The sequence below is a fragment of the Vicugna pacos genome, chromosome 23, assembly GCF_048564905.1.
Source record: "Vicugna pacos chromosome 23, VicPac4, whole genome shotgun sequence".
In the NCBI taxonomy this organism is placed as follows: domain Eukaryota; kingdom Metazoa; phylum Chordata; class Mammalia; order Artiodactyla; family Camelidae; genus Vicugna; species Vicugna pacos.
In genome coordinates, this window is record NC_133009.1 from 33,874,989 (window position 1) to 33,886,513 (window position 11,525).

An 11,525-nucleotide genomic window follows, 5' to 3' on the forward strand; every position below is an offset into this window, starting at 1 on the left:
TAGGTTTCCTTTCCTGTGCTTATCAGCCATTTATATACCTTATATATCCTCTTTTGAGAACTGCCTATTTTAGTCTATTTTGATCATTTTTAATTGAGTTGTTTGTCATCTTATTATTATTTCTTTGTATGTCCACATACTCAGACTTGCTGAAAGTACAACTATAATCGTTCGTTTGCCTACTTATCATTTCAGTTCAGTTAGATTTTGCTTCAAGTGTTGTGAAGCTCTGTTACAGGTGAAAACACACTGACAGCTGCTGTCACTTTTGAAAAGTTTATCCTTAATCATTATGAAATGATTGTTTCAAATGCTCCTTGTTATGGCTGGAATTGTGTACTCCCAAGAAGATCTACTGAAGTCATAGTTCCCTGTTCCTCAGAATGTGACCTTATTTGGAAATAGGGTCTTGACAAGGATAATCTCATTAAAAGGAGGTTATCAGGGCAGGTCCTAATCCAATGAGACTAAGCATCCTCACAAAAAGGAGAAATCTGTACACAGAAAGAGGTACCTACAGAAGGACGATGACATGGAGGCACAGCGTCTGTCACTGGAAGGTTGGAGTTAGGCGATCACAAGTCAAGGGATGCCCACAATTGCCAGCAAACTACCAGAAACAAAGAGAGAGTCATAGAACAGATTCTCCCTCACATTCCTCCAAAGGAATCAATTTTGCTGACACCCTGATTTCAGACTTTCAGCCTCCAGAATTGAAACAAGAGATTTCTACTCTTTAACCCACCTAGTGTGTGGTACTTTGTTAGGAAGTTTTATGAAACTAATACATCTTCTAAATATCTGGCAACATTCTTTATCCTGAATTCTATTTTGTCTTATATTAACACCTAAAGAAACATTATTTTCCAAAGTATACTATTTTTCTTTAATTTTCATAAATACTGAACCATAAGAAACTGATACATTCTAAGGATATTTAGTATTTTACTACTGGACTGGAATTTTGTGATATATAATTACTGTCCTTAACTGTTTACATTGGATCAATGCATAATGTATTCTCACATGTGCAAAACAAAAGTTTATATATCTTTAAAAACACAAATTTTGAACTTGAAAAGAGTTTGACAGAGACTCCCACTACCTTCCAACCTTCATTCTTCCCCCTATTTCCTTATTTGTAATACAACCCTCATCAAAATTTAGTAGGTTACATGGACACCAAAACTGAGACCACATTTCACTCGCAGCTCAGTAAGGCCAAATGATGGCCAGTGGGATGTGAAAGGATTTGAAATATGTAATTTCTCAAGCATGCCCTTAAAACGATTAGATGTCTCCTTCTTTCACTTTCTTTATGCTTCCCCAGGGGCTGGAACACAGCAACAGAGTGTCAAAACTTGTTATGCAAAGAAGGATGGTAACTTAGAGGCGGATAGTACAAAAATATAGAGGCCTCACGGATGATGCCATGATGCCGTGGAACTAAGCCACTACCCCACCCTGAACTCCCGATCTAATCTAGTTCCGTACATAAGAGTAAAATCAGGACTGCACCATGTTTTCGGTTACTTTTAATACCATGGCTGTGCCTTTTCTCTCTTACTTATCCTGTATCTGACTCTCCTTTTGTAAAAAGCTGGAAATCAAAATGCCAAGCACTCAAAATTTCAAGTACAGAATGAACATATGTTTTGTACAAATAATTCACTTCTTTTAATTCCATAGTTTGCTATTTTAGTATATATTTTGACAAACCCTTCCTGCTGGAACTGTTAAAAACTATAGGTAAAAGATATTAATATATTTTAATATTTATTTTTTATATAATAATAACTTATTTAATGATTGTAGTACAATATTCTACTCTCTGAGATTTTTTTTTCTCATTGAGAAGTGAGGTGTACTCTGTGGTATATTTGTTGTTTTATTTTTGTACTTCTGACTACAATTATAAATTAAAACTGTCAGGATGAATTATGAATTCAACTCGGTTGCCCCAAAAGCTATTTTTTAAAAAAGACAAGTTAAACAATTGTACTTTATTTGTGAGCAGAGAATTTATAATTTAATCTATACATTTAAGAATAACCAGCAATATGATTTAAGCCTTCTGTAAGTATATTTTATTATAAATATAGTTTTATATTTTGTTTTGTCAAGATATAAAAATATATAGTCATATACATATCTAAATTTTTCTTGTATATATATTGTTCAATGTGAATATTATATAAAAATAAAATTTTAAAAGATGATACATTTCTAATTTAAGCATATTGCTCTTAACAATACATCATATCTTTGAAGGAATCTGATATTTGTAAGTAGCCCCATTGTATTGTTTTCTGTTATTTTGTGAATTAATAAAAACTTTTATTATAAAATGGTGATATCATGATTTACATTTATTTGTGAAATAAAGTAATTATTTCAGTATCTTTTTTCTTTTCCTTTTCCTTTTTTGCTATGGTCATATAGCATGCCTCTGAAGACAGCTACATCCACTAGAAGCTGTTCAAGTAATTTAATGTCGGTTTTATCAGCCCCTACCTCATAAATTTTCACTCGAGGATTAACAAAAGCATGCTCATTCCTCAAAGGGTGATAAAGTCTGGGTCTCTTATAATGATTTATATTTAATGGAGAATACAAACATAGCTTCAGAAAAATATACCAATCAATGTGGAAGTTGGTTTTTAATAAGATAATAACTATGAATGTCAGCGGTTCACCTGGCTTGTTTAAGCAACTGGGTAAAAAGCACCTGGTCGTTTTTCTTTTTAGGCTTATTCAGTTTAAAAATATCATCTGTGTATTTTATCAACAGGGAAACTAAATGAGCACATAAAATGTGGAAGTTGAAATTTTTTTGTCCTCAATTATGTGGAGATTTTTTTGCTAATATACTCATATTTATATAAATTAACTTTTCAAGTGAAAAATGGAATTAATATGAAAACATTTAAAAACTGTAAAACATGGAGTATATAATTTTGTGATGATTGATACAAATTCTCACTCTCTCTTCAAATTTCTGTATGTTATATTGCAGACATACAATGCATAACTGTAATATTAAACATAGAGTATAATACATATTTCCTAAGCTATTCAAACCTAGGGATATATAGTAAAGTTTTAACGAAGGTAAAAATACTATTTTTAATTCAACTGCCTCCAGTGTAGCTTTAGAAATATAACTCCCACCTTAGGTTCTTTTCAAGTTGTTAACCAACTCCCTTCTGTCTCTTAAAAAGAGAGTTTATTTTATTAGGCCTATCAGCTTTATTAAAATGAATTTGCAGGCAGCCTTTCCCATACATAATGCAGACATTTTGCATTTATTTATATTTTTTATGTGTTGGAATCTCAGAATCCCATTCCAAAACACTAATATGTGAATTACTGACTCTAACATTTTCTTGAATGCACACAAAAATAAGCTGAGCCGAATTCTTAATTTTCTACCTCAATGAGACTTTTCTCACAGTCTGACAAATCTCAGTAAACAGTAACTTACTTCTCACCGGAAAACAAACAACCACCATCACAAACGCCACAACAAAACTGGACTCGTTCTGGTTTCTTCCCTCTTACGTCACATTTCAAAGGCCAGCATCTAATCCTATCCACACCTGTTTCAAGGTATCTCCTCCGACCTATTTCCACTTCGCAGGGTCTGCCCCGGAATGGTTACTGGAGAGGCTTCTGACGGGTCTCCCCTGCCCACCTCCGTCCTGCCACAGGCTCTCTTCAACGCCGGAGCGGGAACATGGCCTCTAAGCGTTCACAGTGTCACCCTGGGTCACAGCACGCGGCGGTTTGAGCCACCACAGTGGCTTTGCGTCTCTGTCAGAGCAAAACCCAAAGTTCTTACAGGGGCCTCAGAGGCCTTAAAAAATGAGGATTTTACTGTTATTCAAGGAATCTCAGCACACATGCCTCCACCTGAGGGCCTTAGCATTTTTCTCTTTCTAGACATTCTCTTCCTCTACAGATCTTCATAACTCACGCCTTAACTTTCCTCAGGTCCTGCTCAAATCTCAGCTTTCCAGGTAATTTTTCTCAGAAGCCTAATGAGCAATATTCTGTTGCTTAGAGCCCCTTACCCTATTTTATTTGTTTTCATGGCATATATCATCACCGCACTTTATTATTAGCTATGTATCTTTATTTATATTTTATATTTTATTTATATTATAAATATATATAAATTATGTATTTATATAATTTTATATATTATACTTATAATATATATATAATTTATATTATGGTTTGTCTCCCAAACACCAGAATGTAATCTCTACAAAAAAGAAAGAGGTTTGTTCACGGGGGTTTTTATTTCTTAATGAATTCCTAGAGACTTGAATACTGTCTAGAGCAAATAGGAATTTGATAAACATCAGTTGAATATATTAACTACAGAAAAAGTCTTTATTTGAACTGTCTTGAAGATGATCACTGTGTTTTCTTTATGAAAATGTATATATACAGCACATTTTCAAGACTATGTATACGTGTGACTGGGTCAGAATTAACATGGGAGCTAAGTCCTGGGTCTCTCCTCTTTTAGACACATTTCTACTCACCATGTGCTTCCTCTATTTCCTCACCTCCCAATAACTCATTAACTGCAGTTCAAATAAAATTCTCAACACACATAAACTGTTGTTGCTAAGATTGCAAATACTTTGTTCTTGCTAAATTCAATAACTATTTCAGTTCTTTTTTGACTTACTGGTGACATTACTGCTATTAAACCCAATATTCACATTAACACCATTCTCTCTTTTTCCCCTTTTCTGCCCTTTTTTGGCTGATACTTGTCAGTAGTACCCTTTGAAAGTTCTTTTTCTTTCCTCTGGCTTTACATTTTATTCTGAAGTATATAATGTGTCCTACACTTATATTTCAAAATAGGTTTTTGAATAATTTGAATGTTGAAGACAAAAAAAAGTAGTATATATTTTTCTTTGAATCACTACTTAATAAGAAGGGAATGTAATTTATAAATTTCAAATACCGTTTATTAGAAAATATAAAGAATATGATATATCTGAAGAACCTTTATTTAATTAAATATATATTGCTATAACTGGATGAATGTAGTCACAGTACATAAAAGGATCATTTACCAAAATAACAATATACTTTTACATGAAAACTGTCAGTGGTTAGAGATAGTATTAAATCTAACATAGAATGTTGGCTTGACATCTACTCAAGGGCAGCCACCAAAAATGCTACAGCAACTTTGATAACAAGAGATCTTTAGAAAAAAATAAGTAGACTCCTGACTATTATTCAGTATTACCAAATATCACATTGATTTAATAGGCTTTGTGTTCTCTCCCTCTCACACACACACACACATTCATATTTGTTAGAAGGTTAAATTTTATGCTTAAAAAATTTTAAGTAAATTTTTATTTTGAAATTTTTTTTTAGAATTTATTTAAGGTTTTCAGAAAAATTTCAAAGGCAGTACAGAGGGTTCCCAAGTACCTTTCACCCAGTTTCCCCTACTGTTACCAGTGTCCATTACCATGGAGCATTTGTTAAAACTAGAAAACCAACACATTGGAACTGCACTCTCAGTTAAACTCTAGAGTTTACTTGCCATATTTGTTTTTGATTACTGTAGCTTTGTGATATACTTTTAAATCATGAAGTGTGATGCCTCCAAATTTGTTCTTACTCAATATTGCTTAGACTAGGCAAGGTTTTTTGTGGTTCCACATGAATCCATATGTTTAGAATTTTAGAGTGTTTTTTCTATTTCTGTAAATAATGCCCTTGGCATTTTGGTAGGGCCTGAATTCAAACTATAGATTGCTTTTGGGGAATATGAACATTCTAACAATCTTCCAATCCATGAACATGAGATGTCTTTCCATTTGTTTGTATTGTAGTTTTCACTATACAAACATTTCATGTCTTTAATTTATTCCTAAGTACTTTTTTGGGGGGGTGCTATTATATAATGAGTTGTTTTCATAGTTTTCTTTTTAGGTAGTTTGTTGTTAGTAAAGAGAAATATAACCAATTTTTGTATGATGATTTTGAACCCTAAAACTTTACTGAATTTGTTCATTTTTTTAACAGATTTTTTTATGAATTCTTTAGGAGTCTCTCTCTATTAAGATGATGCTGTCTGAAATGAAATATTTACTAGAACATAAGGATTGATATGTCGAAGAAATGTAACAAAACAACTTTAAATTAGTTACAGCATAGTTTTTATGTGTAATAAGACTTTCACATACAAAAACACAGTCATATAATTGTATAAGTCTGAGCAAGGAATTGGAAAAACAGGGCAAGGTTTACCTTTTATTCAATAAGTCAACAGCTAGACCTCAGGGAGTGATGAGGTCATGAGGTATCACCAGCATTGGCTCCTTTGTGAACCCATTTGATTATATGTGAAAGGAGAATGATTTATGCAACCACAGACACCAATTTAGAAGTTTTCTTTTGTTGAATTTTCTTCATTAAATGTCCCTTTCTCCTTCCCTCCCTCTCTTCCTTCCTTCTTTTCTCTTCCTTCTTTCCTTTGTCTATTTTCCCCCACCTTTCCTAGATTAGTACCTATATGAAAAGGCAAAGCAAAGTCCAAATACTGACATATATATTCATATATTCATATTAATATACGCTACTAAAAATAAGCTCTATCTTATACAAACTGATGAAGATAACAAAAAAATGTGCTTGGGTGCAGCCTTCTACCTGGGAAAGAAGAAGGCACTGCAATTTATAGACAGGTATAAACACATAGATTATAACATAAATTGCTCAAAGGAAAGGGAAGATATCTATTACTAGAAGAGTCAAAAGTGAAAGTTTGCTTGAATAAATAAAAAATAACTTAAAATACAGCTGAATTTATTTTACTCTCTTACTGCCCAATATATATTCATTCCATTTCACATATAGGTTATTTTCAATTGCAATAATGTTTACTTCTAACATAATACAATGTTTGTACCTGCAATGGAAATTATATCTATCCTTTCCTAAAGAATAGCAGGCACATTTTTATAAGGCTCCAAGCATTTTAACATAGTCTTTCTGTTTTGATGCAAGTTGTGATTTCTGATGGGCATGTCATTCCAAGGTTGAATGATAATTTCATCTTACCCAATGCACCCAAATATAATGGCCGAGTGAGAACAGAATACCTGCAATTATTTTCCTTTGGAAAAAGAATGAAGTTGGGGGGAAAAATAACTTATAGCACATTCTCTACTGAAATCTGGGGGGAAAAAAATACCTCTCTGCTCAATAGAATAGTAGGTGCTTTGATCAGTGAATTTAGCTGTCTCCAGATTTGTTTCCTGGGGTTATATCAGTTGAATATTGACTTTTCATGATGATGAGAAAAGAGGGATTGTCTCAATCTGTTCGGGCTGCTGTAACAAAACGCCATAGACTGGTAGCTTATAAACAACATACACGTATGCCTCACAGTTCTTGAAACCGAGCAGTCTAAGGCCGAGTTACTAGCATGATCATGCTCTGGTGCAGGTCTGCCTTATTTGTAACTGGCACCTTCCTGCTGTATTCTCACAAGGTAGAAGGGGGAGGGACCTCTATGGAGTCTGGTAAGAGAAGTGATCCTATCCAAGAGGGCTACACCCTCCTGACCTAAGTACTTCCCAAAGATTGCACTTCCTAATACCACCACCTTTGTGCACGAGGATTTCAACACATCAATCTTGAGGGGACACAAACATTCAGATCATAGCAGGGTCAGACATTTGACAGTTTGAGGGTTTTTCCAGCAAGGCATCTCCTTTAGAATCTCAGCTAGATTTCTTTCCCAGGCCAGGAATTGTCTTTTAGTAACCAACACCAGAAACTTGATAATGAACTTTGTGGTTTTATTTCTAATTATCAGCCTTCACAGCCCTTTCTGTCCTTTCAATTCCTTGGCTTGCTGGCTTTTGTTTGCGTCCAGAACTAAAGTTAACTGGCATATGTCTAGAAACCATGATATAATCCAATATGTTTTATTTAACCCAACATATCTAAAATTCCAAAATATCATCATTTCAACATGTAACTAATACAAAACATATTATTCTTTGTTTGTCCAAAGTTATTGACCTCTAGTGTGTTTCATACACATAAAACACATTTCAAGTGCTCAGAAGCCCTGGCTGTATGGTATTACAGGACAGTGCAGAGATCAAACCTTTCCATTTCGTTGGCTCCTACTTTTCTCCCTCACTCTCACTCACAATTCCCATTGGAAGTTTTGCTCTCACTAACTTTATCTTGGAGTGGAAAGATCAGTTCTATGTCACATGATTATTTGGCACCCATTCCAGATCCCTAGCCGTAAACAAACAAAAAAAGGGATGTTGTTGTGTGCTTTGATCTGCTTTCATAAAGACCAAATTTTATACTGCAACTTAACCAACCACAACATTTTCCCGTATTTCTCCAGTGTTCTAAACGTCAATACTCAGTCACCTCTGTATCTCAAATCAAATCAGTTATATGTTTCAAGTCTGTCACTTGTCACAATCTGTGCCCATGTACCTGTTTTCTATATTACATACAGTGTTTTCTGTTCAAAGTGAAAAATCCAACTCTGACTCTGGCCAGTAAAGGGTGTGCCCTGGAATGAATAACCTCAGTGCCCAGTGATAGGACAAGCTGATCTGAAACCAGATTCCAGAACACAAAATAATGACGGAGTTTCTGCCTTTCTCTCTACCTCTTGGTTCTGCTTGTCTCTGTCAGTATTCTTTGTAGAAATGCTGTGTCAGGACAAACAAAATTTTGAGACCTGTGCTTCACAGCTTCCCTGACCCTATCAAAGGCATCCTATCTTCCCAGTGTCCAAATATCAATTGGATCCAACCCCTACGTCGTTGCTGTGAATCAAGTCATCAAGCAGAGCGGGTATTCAGCCAGCCAGGTACTCATTGAATGTGGCATCTCCAAAGTAGTCCTTCAAGTGTAGGAAACAAACAGACATGAAACCAAAAACTACTAGTCTGCTAAAAAGAGGCTTTCACCTTGGGACAAAGGCTTCTACATTATCTGCTTGACTTAATCAGTCAAGGCACAATACCCCAGTAGAACCCTTTTCTATTATATCAACTCAGAGCAATCCTAATTAGCTCTCTTTTTCCTAGCTTCAATACACATATGGTAAGATTATATTTTTAATAATTAATATTAACTAATGTGTTTGAGTGTTTCACTGATTTCTTTTTTAACTTATCCTTGCCCTGAGCCCTGAGCCAGTCATACGAATTTATGCCATATATTACCTTAGGCAAAGATTATGAGAGTAAAACTAGAGATCAAAGAGCATATACATTTTTGGTTTCCAAATATTAGAGCTGTGGTCCAACTATAAAATGGAAAATATTTCAAAACAAATCAGGTCATTTTTCTCTGCCTTGAGGCTAGATAAAGATTCCAAGGACTTTAAAATGCCCTCAGAGGAAGTATTAATAAGGCTGTGTGGTGTAATAATCTTGAAGGAACTCAGTGTTCCACGTCAGCAAGCACTGATTTACACTAGGGAGCCTTGTAGGAGTAAGTGTCTAGAAGCCACTAGTCTCCATCCTAGAGCTCAATGTACCTTACCTTGGCCAAAGGTTTCTTAATTCTAGATGTCCCTGAGTCATGCGTGGCTTCTCTCAGCAGAAGTGTATACTTCATTCATTAGTGAAGCCTGTCCTTGTCCTGAGATCTGTCTCGGCCACTGATTCAGTTTTCCTGTGTCGACTAAATATTTTTTAGTGACCCAGGAATCAGTTATAAGATGCCCAGAATAGAGAGTGAAACTCTGAACCCCCAGGAATTTAGTGGTAGCGGAATACTGGGAAAAGAGGAGGCTTCCATACAGCAAAGAGTGAAACTTCTTCACTATCTCCCATGAAACCAGGAGAGTGGTGAATCAGAGCCTCCCTCATACTTAGATGTAGCTCAGGACCGCGACAGATTTGGAGGTAAAGTGGCGTGAACGTCAAGCAGGACATCTTTTAGGCAGATCTAGAACCAGTTTCTTTTTTAACATGGCTGCTGATGCAACCAACAGGCTTAAGATGCAATTTTAATGTAACAAGAACCTGGTTAAATTTTTTGTTTTGTTCACATCATCTTGAGAATTTTGATATCCATGTTAATTACAAATCAAAAGTCACACAATTCAATGGCAAAAAACCACAAACAGTTCAATTTATAAAATGGGCAGATCTGAATAACATGTTTCCAAAGAAGACACACAGATAGCTAACAGGTACATGAAAAGAAGTTTAACATCACTAATCATTAGGGAAATGCAAATCAAAACCGCCAGATATCACTTCACACCTGTCAGAATGGCAATTACCAAAAAGATAAAAAATAACAAGTGTTAGTGAGGATGTGGAGAAAAGGGAACACTTGTGCACCTTGGTAGGACTGTAAATTGGTGCAGCCACTATGGAAAACAGTATGGAGATTCCTCAAAAAATTTTAAAAAAGAACCACCAAATGATCCAGCAATTCAATTTATGGGTATTTATTCAAAGAAAACAAAAACACTGTCTCAAAAAGATATATGAACCCCCATGTTCTTTGTGGTGTTATTTGTAATAGCCAAGATACGAAAACAACTGAAACGACCATCAATAGATGAATGATTAAGGAAAATCTAATATAAATATATAAAAATATTTAAAATATAAAATGTGTAATACATAAAATATGAAAACTAACTATTATATATGAAATAGATAAACAACAAGGTCCTACTGTAGAGCACAGGGAACTATAGTCAACATCTTATAATAACCTATAACGAAAAAGAATCTGAAAAGGAATATATATGTGTATGTATATTACATGATATGTATATGTATAACTGAATCACCATGCAGTACACCAGAAGCTAACACGTTGTATAGCAACTATCCCTCAGCTGTGTGGGTTTGTTGTTTTTTTTTAGTTTTTACGGAAGGACAGGGGATTGAAACCAAGATTTCATGCATGCTAAGCATGCGCTCTACCACTGGGCTATTTCCCTCCCTCAGGATTATACTTCAATTAAAAAAAAAATCACATCACTATGTTATATACCTGAAACTAATATAACGTTATATGCTATTTATAACTCGATTAAAAAAAAAAAAAAGACCACGCAGTGGTTGCGCCTACCCATTCAGCGTCCTGCGCAGTGGCAGCCGCGGGCCCGTCTTCGTGGCCGGCTGGGGCTCCGGTCCTCAGGGGGAGCCGCTGAGCAGGCACCGAGGGCACCTGCCGCCTTCTGACCGGCCTCCCACCTCAGGCCCGGCAGCGGTGAGCTCAGGAGCCGCCGCAGCCCCCACGCCCCACGCCCCACGCCCGCCCAGCCACAGCCTTGCCAGCCGCGGCTGGCTCCTGCTCACGACGCCCGAGAGTCTCCGCAGGAGGAGCGACCCAGCGGGACGGCCCCGCGGGTGCTGACGGGAGCGGCGGCCGCGCCTGCGCAGAGCTCCCGCCAGCGTCCCCGCCTCAGGCCCCCTGGCTGACCCAGCTCCGCTGTCGTAGCCCCGGGGGCAGGGCCAGCAGAG

General features: G+C 36.1%; 1 long non-coding RNA gene across 2 annotated transcripts in view; it reads right to left on the bottom strand.

The window, feature by feature from the left end:
* The window catches only part of LOC140688791 (uncharacterized), a 151,709-nt gene extending 140,426 nt beyond the window's left edge, over positions 1-11,283 (bottom strand). For both annotated transcript variants that reach the window (XR_012063614.1, XR_012063615.1), the window contains exon 1: positions 11,131-11,283. This is a non-coding gene — a long non-coding RNA (uncharacterized lncRNA). The remainder of the gene's footprint in view (positions 1-11,130) is intronic.
* Between the last annotated feature and the right edge of the window lie 242 nt (positions 11,284-11,525).